Raw genomic sequence first — 14748 nt, 5'->3', positions numbered from 1 at the left:
GGGCTCTAATGTACCCTTATCTTTGCAAAGTCCTTTAACTCTTTTTAAAAAGTAGAACTATTAAGGAAATTAAATGTGAGTAGGTGAGGGGAAACTGGGGAAAAGGATCTGACAGCTTTACTTGTCTCTCAGTTTGCATGGCCCGGCATAGGTTTTCCTGAGTGTTTTGTTCAAAAAGTAACTCTACTACAGTATGAAAATCTACTTGAGGTAGAACAGATACTTGATTTTCAGTTTCTCATATGAGAAGTGGTTTTATTATACTACCTTATACTCTTTCTATTTAATGTGTTCTTAATTATATAAACAAATATTTTATATAATCAGTTATAGAATTAATACTGTATTGTTAACATTATTAACATATTAATTAATTTCACGTAGTTCCATATATAAATATATATATTTCTGTCTCCTACTTGCTAGAGTGTGCATTGCATATTTCTCCTTTTTTCTGTAGTGTGTTACACACATACACACACACACACATACTCTACCTCCATTTTCCATAGCATATATTCTTTTGTCCTTAGTTTTTTAAAACTCTTAACATCGATATATATTTTTAAGTTTATTTATTTTTGAGAATGAGGGAGAGAGAGAGTGAGAGCAAGCAGGGGAGGGGCAGTGAGAGACGGAGAGAGAAAGAATCCCAAGCAGGCCTGAGGCTGTCAGCATAGAGCCCAACATGGGGATCATGACCTGAGCCGAAACCAAGAGTTCGATGCTCAACCGAGGGAGCCACCCAGGTGCCCCATCTTTTTTCTTTAATTTACTTTTAAAGATTTTTTTTTTCAGTAATCTCTACACCCAATGTGGGGCTCAAACTCACAGCCCCGAGATCAAGAGTCTCACACTTCACCAACTAAGCTAGCCAAGCACTCCCGGAGCGTATATTCTTCTAAGCCACCAAGAACAGTTTGGGGAAAAGAGGCAGTTAATGAGTTAATTAATTAGGTAAACAAAAGAACTATATTAAATTACAGCCTAAGTATGTAATACCCTCCTTTTCACTCACCCTCCGCTTTAATAGATCCATTAACCAGAAAAGTGAAGCTCTGAGAGGGAAAGCAGGGAAAGAGAAAGACCATATAGATCCAAACCAGGGTACCACTGATGGAAAGGGTAAAGGCCAAATAAATTGTGATTTTAATGTTCCTTAACCCTTTTAATGCCCTAGAGAAGGAAGATTGAGTTTAACAAAAGTACTGTTGGCAACCCTGCGGGGCTGACCGTAGAATAACTTTGAGGGAAGCCAAAAGACTTGCAGAGACCAGATTGCTGGCTACAAGGGCCATTGGCCTGGGAGGGGTTAAGCAACTTTATCTGATCGTCAGCTCCTTTTGCTGAACAATTAATGACCTACCGTCTGGAGAAGGTAAAAGCTAGAAGTGAAGCCAGGGCTCCTTAAGACTCCAGCTGGCATTAAATGACAAGGAAGAATTCAGAGGCCAGACAAAGCTGTTATTATGAGCCATTGGCGAGGAAGAAAATACAATTTTTAAAAAGGCGGGGAAGAGGAAGAAAAAGTAAGAATGGAAAACGGAACTTAGGAGCAACTTTATGCTTTTTAAGTAAACCAAACCTCCGTTGTTAAATCTTTTTGCCTTTGTTGTTAAACTTCTTTGATAAAATTTCAACTGCAAAATATTTTTTAATACTGGCTAGAAAAGTGCTGATAAATAAAAGTGTCTGTGAAAAGTTTATAATCCTTGTGTCAGGAAGACCTTCCTCTGCCCTATGGTCATTCTAGCTGGACTTAGAATCAACTTGACATGAGACAGATGAACAGGAGAAAATCAAATTTAAGAGGCTTTTGTACGGGAATCCACACGGACCTGGAAATTCCAAAGACAATGAGGCGATATGAAGCTTACGAACTAAGGAGAGGGGTATGGTCTGAGGATACAAAGGGGAGATAGGCCGTTAGCAAGAAGGTAAAAACAGTTGTTTGGGAAAACAAGATTGCTCTATGATGCAGATAAGTTTCTTTGATTGGCGGGGGGGGGGTGGGGGGGGTGGGGGGGGTGGGGTGGGGGGCTTCATTAATACTTCCTGTTGCAGGCTCTCCTTTCCGATGTAAATTTCGGCAGTTATGGTGAAGTCAGAGCACCTTTCCTGCAACTGCTGCGCTTTGATTGCTTTTAATTTCAAATAATCTTTATGCTAAAGGGGCACATTTGCCCGCAGCCTGCTCTGGGCCCCCTACACTTGCAAAATAAAATATGCTGATCAATTATTTTTCACTTAGCTTTTCAACCAAAAGGCATGCGGCATTTATGGATTAAACTCCTTGGAAAGGGGGCTGGCTGTCATTTTAACAGAAAAAAGAATCCTGATTTAGTTCCTTGTTATCTTAATAGAAAAACATTCTAATCTCATAGTCTTAGATAATGGACTCCGAGAATTACCGAATTGCAAAAGATAAAAACTAGTGACTTTAGACATTAATGTTAGACCAATATTATTGAGGGAAATAAAACGTCTCCGACAACCTTAGGGTCATAAAATGTTTATCAGAGTTTTATATACCAATATTCTGGGGACTGCAATATTTGTTAAACTAATCTGAAAACTAACACAAAAAGTACTGACTGTGATACCATGGGGACATCTAGTACAGACTAGATACAAAGGAGTTGAGGTAAACAAAGGGCCTATATTGTTGCAGGTCGTGGACAAGTAGGAATCACCAAAACAGGCAAATGGATGGCCTTGGGGGCCCTGTGTGCATCTTCCATCACAATCCACTTATTAAACTTCTGATTACAATTGTCAGTGAACTAGATACAGCACATGGACACTGCTTTCTGGGAGAATTTTGCATGTAAAAGCATATAAGAAATATACAGACAATAGAATTTTTAAAGACAAACCGGGCTTTGAGTGGATAACAGGATGTGAATATCAAATATACGTGAAGAAAATGTATACTTGAAGATTAAAGAGAAGTCTGTGTGATCACAATTGGAAGGAATTGCCATAGCAGTGCCTTAGGATTTACACGCTAGGTTTAAAGTTGAAGGCCCATCCAATGGGAGGGAATAACAGCTTTTGGTGAGAATTCATAAACACAAACTTGAAGCAATGTAGTCCCAGTTTATTGAAAAGACTTCATCATTCGTCCTCTTGTTTAAACCTACTACTTGTGTCTCAAACCTGTTGTTTGATAATGCTTGTTTCAGAGATTTTCTCCCAATGACCACCTTCACCAGACTCTTAGGTGCTTCCAGTGTAAACATCCCTTTGACCCTATCAAGGTCTGGAACTCTACTCCGGTTTAGTGCTTATTGAAAGAGAATCAAGTCATGGTTGCTTCCCTAACTTTAATCTTGAACGTGGGAGACCTTTGAACAAATTCCCCTTCATAAAAGCCTGAAGTCCCCTAACCATCACCAAAACTGATGATTTTTAAATCTCTCCTGGGGGCCAAAATAAGGTTAGTGGTTTTAGACTAATTTTTTATGTCATAATATAGACAGTGTCAACATTTTCCAGGAGACAATTTATTCAAATCACTAAATGGTAGAACATGAATGTTTGCAAATTTCTCTGAAAGATGTCTCTCTCAGACCCTAACTTATGGCTCCTCACTCTCTATGGGAGAAAGCCTACTATAGTGTAAGTCGCCTGGTGTCCCAGCTGAGCCCAAGGAAGTTTTGCCCTCTCCTAATCTCTTTGTGATGTATGTATTTTATGAACTGAATTACATCTAGATTATTTCCAGGAAAAAGAAAAAGGGTATTCGGTGCCTGACAGAAAACCTAGCCCGAAGAAAGGATTGGCACAAATAGCTAGGGTCAGCCACGGAGTCAGAGGTGGTTTCATGTACAGTGTTATGGCCATTATTTGAACTTCACATCGTCTTGCCATCTTAATGACAAGGGAATGCTCTGAGGGAAGGAAACCTACTTTAAAAAGTTAAAAGAACTTTAACAACTTGAGTTCTAAGTCATCTTGCTATGAGACTTTTCTGAAAGACCTCAACAACAGAGAAGGAGGAGAGCTTCTTTGTCCATTTTGAGTTGGGGCTGTCCTGAGCAGACTGATAGCATGCCAGTAGTAGGGTCCTCGCTGCCAGTGACTTACATAGAAGATGTGGTCTAGAGACATGATGGCGTTGTGGTTTGTGGCAGCCGAGAAGCAAATATCGGCTGTGCAGGTATAATGATCGGAACGTATCTATGCAATACCTGGGGCTATGCAATGGCCATTTTCCCAGGATATTATGAAATGGTTGCAAAAAAGAGTTTTATCTGTCCTGTTGAGCTTTGTTTCCCCAGAAACCAGCATTGGGTCATACAAATGGTAGGCATTCCAATTATATTTCTTGAATGAATAAATGAATGACAGAGTCAATTGGCCATGGAGCCACAAAAGTGGACAATCTCCTGGGAACTATTTCAAAACACGTATGCCCAGGGTCCTTCCCACACCCGTGTTAAAGATCTTCCTTATACTCATCCAGATCCACTGTCCACCTTTCTCCACCATGCTCTGCACCCTGGGAAATTGATATTTAATGGATTGCAAAAGGAGACTTTGCAGACCTCTGGTTTCTGGCAGATTTTCTCAACAGGTGGCTGGAAAAGGCCAGGAGGAGAATGAGACTAGGTCATTATCTCTCAGTCTCTGTTCCTGTGATGTTACTCTGCCTTGGCTAAAGTCCAATGCTGAAGATTAGGCAGCTCCTTCTATAAGGATAATCAATTGGGGTTCTGGCAACAACTCTTCCCTTCCCCCTTTAGGGTCCTCTCTCCTCTCATGCTGTCATAAGATGCTAGGGTACTGGACTATTTCTTCTTGTTGGTGCAACCTTGCCTACCCCTCGGATGAGTACCTATATTGATATCTCTTTAAATGGCATCATTTTTTCTTGCTAATCCTTTTTTGTTGGGATCCTGATGGACATGCCTACTAAATTAGTATTCCTGGGGCACCTGGGTGGCTCAGTCAGTTGGGCATCTGACTTCAGTTTAGACTATGATTTTGTGATTCATGAAGCCAGAAAGGAGGCTTCTCTAAACAATGGGGAAAGTTAAGTCAGAAAGGGCAACTAGAAACCGGAGGCTTGGCATGCTATGCAGCAGAGAGCACAGGGGCAGCCCCGGAGCCCATCAGGAGGCAGGGGGAGGGAGCGGGAGGGAATGGTGGGCAAGAGTCTTTATTATGATTTCTCTGGAAAGGAATGGGGGAGGCAGGATAAGCAGATTTAGGATGGGCTAGTTTGAATAATTTCAGTGGGCTCTGGGGCATATGGGCTCTCTTAGTTGTCTGGCACCTAACTCTGGGGTAATTAAAGCAGAATAGTGGCCTGCAGTGTGAGTGCCTGATAAAGGAGGTGGCTGGATGCGCGGGCTGTGGATTGGTTGGTTTGCATTTGAAAATTGCACTTGGAGTTGAGTTGTTTATTCTCTAGGTTTTGGGGAATCCTGGGAAGGGTAGTCTCCCCTGGCTCAGCAAAGCTCCAGATCTCAAAGAACTACAGAATATACAGAAAATACAGAATATAGAATACACAGAAAATAATAAAATACAGAAAAAGAAAAAAAAACATGGTTATACAGGTAGGTGAGAGACACATTATACAGGGACTTGAAGTCTCCATTGAGGAGTTTATATTTAATTAAGTAAATAATGGGCAGACAGGGGACAGATTTGTATACACCATTCAAGTGTAGGTACACTATTGCCTTAGATTTCAATGAAATAATGTGTTTTTCTTTCTAATGTTTTATTTGGTGAGGAGGAACAGTAACTTCTCTGAATATTTGTGGGAGGGAAGGGGCTTTAGCTGGGCCTGTGGTACCTAACACAGACTATACTCATAGTCAGCCTTTGTTGAGTCCTGACACTACCACTTACTAGCTACCTTGTACAATGCAAACTCGTCACACGTCTTGCTTCACTTCTTTGTTAAAACGGAAATTATAGAATTTATCTTATAGGGTGGAGGGGATTCAATGAGATAATGCAGGGAAAACACTTTGTAAATTCTCGGCAATTAACACCCAGTAGGTGTTAACCGTTATTATTCTTTTTTTAATGTTTTCCTCCTAAAATGCAGCGTTTGACTTTCAGCTATATACAAACCCATTTTTGTTTTCACATTAACTTAACCAGAGCCCCTGTAATAAATCACATACCCAAACTGAAAATGGAGCTCTAACACCTCCTGTGAGCACCCATTTCCATTTAGCTTCTCTTGCTGCTTCCTTTCAGCCTCGAGGGGCAGTCCTCCACTTCTGCTGGAAGAAGAAACCATCCCTTTGCTTCCCATCCTCCTGTGCGGCCCACATCCCAGGGAAGGTCTTAAGGTGCAGGTGTAGCAGTACAAGCCCTCCTCCTGACACCATGATACAGTAAAGAAAAAGACAGCCAAAGAATAAGGCTCAGGGTAAAAAAAAAATATACTTCTTCCTCCGAACCCAGTCCTACACCCACAAATCTAACTAAAGTGCCAATGAGAAAGAGGAGGAAACGAGCTGGTGGGGCATGTTTGCCTCCGTGGGCAGCCTGGATCCCTAAGGGTACCAGCTGCAAGTATGAGGTGGCGCTGGCTGGGCCAGCCCTTGAGCTGCACAACTGTATCGCTAAGCTGCTGGCTCACCCACTGCAGCGGCCCTGCCAGAGTCACGCCTCCTACAGCCTGCTGGAGGAGGACGATGAAGCCACTGAGGTTGAAGCCACTGTCTGAACCATCCCTGTGCATTCAGCTTCTTGTGCAGCGAAACCCTTGCTTGGAGAATGGCTCTTAAACCAGGTTCTGTGGCACCCTGATGGGGAGGGTTCCAGGAGGCTCCCAGGGCACCTGGGGGCCCTGGAAAGAAACTCAAGATTCCAGGAAACATCCCAGGGACCCTGGGCACCCATTTCCTGTGTTTTCCAGCCCACATCCCACCACTAGTTTGGCAACTGTAATTTTTGTTCTTCTTTGTGTGATTTTTTTTTGTCATCAAAGTAAAAATCTGAGAATCTCTAAGAATAAAATAAAATAAAAAATCAACTAAATAAATAAATAACACTTTAACAAAAGTGTCTATTTCACAATGGAAGGTAGAAATCATTCACCATTTTCAGAAATCTGAGTAGCAAACCAGCTTAAGATATAACATAATGTTTAGGTTTTGTTTCTTTCTCTTTTAATGTTTATTTATTTTGGAGAGAGAGAGAAAGTGAGCATGCATGTGTGCAAGCAAGGCAGGGGTGGAGAGAGAGGGGGACAGAAGATCTAAAGCACGCTTCATGCTGACAGCGGAGAGCCTTGATGCAGGGCTCAAACTCATAAACCATGAGATCATGACCCGAGCTGAAGTCAGATACCTAATTGACTGAGCCACTGAGATGTACCTAGGGTTGTTTTTGTTTGTTTGTTTGTTTTGTTTCATTTTTTTTCTGATAATTGGCATCATCTCTCTTGAAACATCGAATAAGAAGCTAATTGGAAATGTCTTGTTATATAAACTATAATTCCGGAAACTGCAACAATGAGATAATAAAATGACAGAAGGTTTTGGTGTCTGATAAGGAGTATTGGAAAGAGCAACTGATTAGTAAGCGATTTGTCAGTGTTGCTTAGCCAGCACTACTTAAACATTAGGTGAACTAACCAGTTGGTAGAAGTCTGTAAGAAACAAATGTGCTGGATATATAAATTCCCTAGTAGAACACAACAGTTCTCTCAGCTTTATTATACTCAGATAAACTATCCCTCTAGGCAGAATCTAGTCTTTTTTTTTTCATGGTGCCAAGCATTTTTATGATTCTTAGTAGCTTTCCGTGATACTTTACTATCAGGAAGTGGCTTTGGAATTAAATCCAATAGCATAAACTAGCCTACAGGGAGTTTTTATTTTTAGCATAACTGGGTTTCCTAGACACCAATCTGAATCTCCAAAGCTCAAGGCCAGATACATGACAGTAGTGTCCCATTGAGGTATGGGAAACCACCAGACTTTATCAACTCTTAGTTTTAACACGTAATTGCAACAGCCTCAGAGATTGTCTTTTGCTACACTCTTCGCTGAGGGCTGATATTTTTATGTAGGGCACACAAAAGGCAGTAATAGATGAAAGGAAAGGTGCTAGAAGTTTCCAATGGCTTGAAGTATTCAAAGCAACTATAACCCTTGCTTAGTGGATCTCTTAGTGTTTACCACAGCATGCATTGTGGTCTCACTCCAGGGCTATATTAACTCTCTCCTTTGTTATATATAGTCCAAAGGGACATGGACTGTGTGGGCATTCGTCAGAAAATCACAGTTGTCCACGATAATGATGACATGTTAATAGCAATAGACAAGCAAGAATAGTAAGTACGTTGGAGGCTTTGGTAAGACACATGCAGAAGATGAGAGATAAACTCTATGAATACTGTGGGGTCAACTATAGCAGTAAGGTGTGGTCAGGGCATGCTGAGACATCTTCACCAAAATAGAGCACAGATTGCTACATCTTATGCTTCCACAAATAAGAAGGAAGCACAATGTTGTATAGGGCCCTTTTAGGTTTTTGAAGCAGCATATTCCACACTTGAGAACACTACTTGAGTGCATTCATCATGTGACTAGAAAAGTTCCCAGTCTTGAGCGGGGACCATAGCAGAAAGGGATCTGAGCAAGTCCAGGCAGTGATACAAGTAGCCCTGCCATTTGGGCTAAACGACCAGCAGACCCTGAGCTTTTAGAGGAAGCTGTGGTGAGAAAGGAATGACAGGTGACCTTTATGGCAAGCCCCAGTAGGATAATTAAGATTTAGACCTCTAGGTTCTGGAAAGACCCATGTCATCTGCAAAGTGAGAATATCTTTGTATTACACCTTACTACCCACAAGAGATTATCAAGGCAGGGCACTAAGTAACTTGGTAGACATAATAGTCAGCCATTTGACACAGGTAACCTTTGTCATTAGCCACTTTAGGACTGGTACAATGAGTTAATCAATGCAGCATAACTATGGTGGCAGGGGTGAGTGCTACAAATGGGTCCACCAGCGTGGGCTTCCATCACCAAGATTGATCTACCTACTGAGGCTACTGATGTCATACCTGACAACATAAAAACAATGAGACCCTAAAGCTCATCCATTGGGGAAACTAACCAGCCACATGGTGGCAAGTTTGTGCTGCTTGCACTCTAGAAGGAGATGTAAATGATCTTAATTAAATAAAATTAATAAATATTCTGGGTGTAGGTTTTCCTTTACTTCCCATAGGACCGTAGCCAGCAATACTTTCCGAAGGCTTATGGTCAGACCATGGCCACGTGAGTATCAGATCCATTGGTTCTATCACATCTACACTCCCAGAAACTGCTAAACTGATGAAGTACTGGAACGGCCTGCTGAAGTCGCAGGGAATACGAGTTTAACAATAACAGTCTGTGAGAATTGGGAGCCATCCTCTAGGACACAGTATATACCTTCAATCATCAACCATGTTATGGCGCTCTGTTTATAACGGGTACTACACACAAGTTGGGAAAACAAAGATTTAAAGTAGGAGTGGCACCTTCTATAGATTTTCTATTACTTCCATAATAAATTATCAAAAATTTAGTGACTTGCAACAGAATACATTTATTACCTCATAGCTTCATAATTGGTCTCTGCCTAGAGTCTCCCAAAGCCAACATCAAGGTATTGGCAAGCCTGTAGATCTTTCTGGAAGCCCCAAGGATCAATGCACTTCCAAACCCATATAGGTCGTTGACTGAATTCAATTCTTTGAGGATGCAAATCATCCGACCTAGGACTGAAGTCCCAGTTCCTTTGCTGGATGTTAATTGGGGCTGGTCTGTGTTCCTAGGAAATACCTACACTTCTCAAGCTTTTCAGGTGGCTCTTCTCCAGCAAGGTCAGGTTCAGTCTCTTTCATACTTTGAATCTCTCTGATTTCTTCTATTGCACCTCTCTTACTCAAGCCAGAGAAAATTATCTGTTTTTGAGGGCTCATGTAATCATATGATCACATGTAATCACAGATTATATGCAGACAAATAATCCAAGGTAATCTCCCTAATCTTAAAGGTTGTATCTTTAATTACATTTGTAAAGACTCTTTTGCCATGTAACATATTCAAAGTTTCTTAATTAAAGATTAGGATGTGGACATCCTTTGGGACCATTCTGCTTACCATACACACTCACTTACTTTTATTCTTAGTCACCTTTTTGGGAAATCTGTGCCTCCTGCTCTTCATCTCTGTGAGCCTAGAGGACCTTGTTCCCAGAGGGAAAACAGTTCCACCAGCAAGATTCCCAACCTATCTTATTGGAATTACTTGGAAGAATGACATTGAAATCAATGCAAAAATGCATAAAATGCATAAAATGCCAAGAATAGGTCATCATAATAACAAAGTGTAAAATGGTGTTGTAGTATGTGGGATCTTGCATTGGGCAGAATTTCCTGTCTTCTAGACACGGTGGGGGGCAGGGAACTATTTCTGCATTTCCATTTATTTGGAGAAGGTTGAGAAGAAAGTGTGATCTGATAAGCTCCATAAATGATAGAAGGGAGGGAACCCATCAAGATGGGAGGGCAGAGGCATTCCAGACATAGCTCAAGTTCTGGGAATGCACAGATGAAAAGTGCTGACACGCTTCCCTATCTGAGTGGAGGGGACTGGGTAGGTGGGGGTGAATGGAGCAGTGAGGGAGGGTCCTGCCAAACCTGAAGGGAGCCGTGAACTCCAAGATAAAGCACTTAGTCATGATGGATATAGGAGAATTAAAAGCCGCTTTCGGGTTGTTTTCTTTCTTTCTTTCTTTCTTTTTTTTTCAGGATGAGTGTAAAATGATCAAAGTGGTGGAAAGAAAAGAGAATTTTTGGTGAAATACTTATGACCAACCCTAAGGAGAAATGAATACAGTTATGCTTTTACTGGGTTGTTTCCTAACAGTTTAAACAACTGGAAAAGACAAAACTGGGTAATTGAGGATAGCAAAATGTCAAAACCTTGAGAAGTTACCCAAGAAAGCTTGAGCAGCTGAAAGAGGTAAAGAATTCTTTTACCCCAAGTTTTATCTAAACTGTTTTTTTTTCCTCAAGACAACTTCCCAGCCTTTACTGCAATAAGATGTTCTTTGTTGCTAAAGATGCTACATTACCAAGAGCGAGATTACTAAATAATATTTGTAGTAACATGTTCCAAAGCTCCAGATTGCATCAACAATCACACCGAAAACTCTCTCCAACAAAACTTACTGTAACTTTCTTTCAGGACTCTTAAATTCTTTTCTGAAAACTGGTAGCGTATATAAAACCCCAAACCTTCAAGTACCGAAAAAAAAATGAGCTGAAAAGAATAATAACGAACCTTCTATAGCACTTACTATATATTCAGAAGTTTCCTTAAGCAATTAAGGTACATTATTCATTAAATTTTCATGACAAACCTAGGAAGTGGGTTTTTTTAATAGAGGTTAAGTGACTTGCACATGGTACAGAGTGGAAAATTGGTGAAGTCAGAACTCAAACCCAGTTGTATGACTTTACTGTCTGTGCTGTGTCTAAACCACTACCCCAAGGGTCAGCAAGCTGTGGCCTGTAGGCAAAAACTGGCTTGCCACATATTTCTGCAAATAAAGTCCTATGCAAATACAGCCATGCCTATTTATTTGCATATCATCAGTGGTGGCTTTATAGTTGAGTAGCAGTGACAGAGGTGGTGTGGCCTGCAAAGGCAAACATATTAACTAACAGGCCCTTCACAGCAAATGATTTGCCTATTTCCGTACCACACTCCCTATACAGTGGCTTTCTGGTAAATGAATTAGAGTTTGACCTCATAGTACAGTCTTTGTCTCCATTAAAACTATTTACCTGTGTCACTGGGTGAAGGCATCTGAAGGGACAATAACTTGCTGAGAATTCTACATATGGGTGAGTTTAGGAAAGTATATTGAGACTTTTAGTCATTACATCATTTGGCGGAAGAGAAGTTCCGCCCTGCCTAAATTCTGGTCAGAAACACATTTAACTTTTACAGAGGAAGTATATCAGTCAGGGTTGTCCAGAGAAATGGAACCCACAGGCGATCTATATAAAAAGAGGTTTATAATAAGAAATTGGCTCCTGTGATTAAGGAGACTGAGAAGCCCCACGATCTGCTGTTTGCCAGCTGGAGACCCAAGAGGTACGGTGATGGGGTTCCAGTCTGATCCCGAAGGCCTCACAACCAGGAACAGGTTATACAGTTTCCACCCTGAGTACAGGGCAAGACCAAGATCCCAGCTTGAAAACAGGCAGAGAGTGAATTTTCCAGTACCCCACCTTTCCTTCTAGTCAGTTCTCCAGCAGATTGGGTGGAGCCCAACCGCCTTGAAGGGGGCAATCTGCTTCACTTAGTTCACCAATTTAAATGCTAGTCTCCCCTGGAAACACCCTTCAGACAAACTCAGAATAGTACTTAACCAAATATCTGGACACCCACGTCCCAGTCAAATGGACACATAAAACTGACCATCACAAAAAGAATTCTCCAGTCTCTTTAATACAAATTCAGGTCAAAATAGTTCTCTTAGGCTATTACTACACTATTTCACCATAGGTAGCAAAGCTCACAAAGAAACATTTAGATCCTGATGAGGAAAGAAAATGTACAGGTAATTTTTTAAAATAGTGCTTTCAATGAACACTATAATGGGTTCGTTGGGTTGCAGTTTTAGCATAGCGAGGAGACTTTTAACCCAAGTCTTAAAGTGAGGGAGTTGGGCCATCATAAGAGAAGTTTTCTTAGGGGAAGTTCTCTTTTTAGCTGATTCCTCGTGGAAGAATAGGGGTTAGCTTGGCAAAGTTGGGCACAATGTTCCAGGGAGAAAGAATGGCATGTCCAAGAGTCTGGAGATAAAAGAGTACAGGGGTTTTACAGGATTGTATGTAGCCTAGATTGGAAAAGGAGACAAAGCAATGGATGAAGGATAAGATGAAAGGTAAACAGGTACCACCACATCATGAAAGACTGTAGCAAGGTGCTTAAACCCTATAAAGTGACAGAAATCCATGGCAAAAGAATGTTATGATCAAATTTGTGCTAGAGTGATAAGTAGCTGAGTGAATTTGATTTATTCTTTAATAGTAGAAAGCAGACGTAAGATGGCCAAGGCCATGTGCAAGGCATGGAGGACAGTTAGGGGGCTATTGAGAAGAGTCGATGGTGAATAGAAAGAAGTTGATATCTCTAGAACTATTGAGGTAAAAAAAATTGATATGTCTCTGAGGTTGTGATTGTGGAGGATGAATCAGAATTACTGCTTTCTCATTTCAACCAATTTTTTTAAGTTTATTTATTTTGAGAGAGAGTGAGTGAGAGCATGAGGAAGGGGCAGAGAGAGAAGGAGAGAGAGGAAATCTCAAGCAGGTTCCACTCTGTCAGTGCAGAGCCCAATGTGGTGCTTGAACTCACGAACCCTGAGATCATGACCTGAGCCCAAATCAAGAGTCAGAAGCTTAACTGACTGAGCCACCCAGGAGCCCCTCAACTAATTTATAATTTCATATTTGTAAATAAAAAATTGACTTTAGATCCATAGAATTCTCCCTCATTTGAGCCTATAGAACATGCATGAGTGTATATTACCTTTTAAGTTTCTTTAACATCTATCTGTTCGTGTTTGTGTCTATGATTGTTTATTCTTTCTTGATATAAACAATAAAAGAAATGTCTCCTGAGGTAATCATAAGACTTATCACATCAATTTTCTAAAACTAAGCTAATTATTAAGAATACACTTAGTGCTTTAGAAGCCACCTATTGAGGGAGAGTTAATTACCTAATCATCCTGGACTCCTGGAATCCTGTAAGTGGGAGCTGGAGGGAAATGAACATCTCGTCTGGAGTGTTCGGACAGGCTCCCAAATCACCTAAGTCATTTTGACACAAGCATGCCCAACCGTTAGATGCCAAAGAGAAGACATGTCCTCGTTTTTTATTCTACAGCTACATCCAACAAGTAGCAGCATCTCTCAGACATAATAAATTAGGGAAAAAATGTTTACTAAAAAGAAAAAGAAACAAGCTTATGAAAGGATAAAACATCTTCTGGAGGTAGTGACTCTAAATAAAGCACACACAATTTAAGATGACAGGTAACTCTAACCTCTGTGGAGTTTTTGCAATTCATCAGCCCACTAGTCTATAGATAGCACTCTGTATCTGAAAAACATTTTTGCCTGTTGTTTGATCTACTCTTCATCCATATCCACAAAGAAGGGCTTCAGACATTAAAAAACTAACTAAATAAAACCGAACAATTTAAAAGCTTAAGAAAATGTCAGGGGCACCTGGGTGGCTCAGTTGGTTAAGTCTGACTTCGGCTCAGGTCATATCTTGCAGTCCATGGGCTTGAGCCCCGTGTCAGGCTCTGTGCTGACAGCTCAGAGCCTGGAGCCTGCTTTGGATTCTGTGTCTCCCTCTCTTTCTCTGCCCCTTCCCTGTTCGTGCCCTGCCTCTTTCTGTCTCTCGAAAATAAACGTTAAATTTTTTTAAATAAATAAAAATTTAAAAAAATTAAAATATTAATTTTTAGCAATCAAATGTAGTCTAAAACTCTTTTAATATGCTTTATTAGTATATAATTGTATAATTCTGGGCTTATTCATTGATAAATTTTAATCAAGCAAAGGAGAGGAATACTATTTAGCAACAAAACCTACACTTTCTTTGGATTTATTTAATTGTTAGATTTCCATGAACTAAAAGGGCAATTCAGAAACATTAATATTGAAGTTAATTAATTTATTTATTT

Source organism: Prionailurus viverrinus, chromosome F2 (assembly GCF_022837055.1).
Source record: "Prionailurus viverrinus isolate Anna chromosome F2, UM_Priviv_1.0, whole genome shotgun sequence".
In the NCBI taxonomy this organism is placed as follows: Eukaryota; Metazoa; Chordata; class Mammalia; order Carnivora; family Felidae; genus Prionailurus; species Prionailurus viverrinus.
This window is presented reverse-complemented; position numbering follows the sequence as displayed.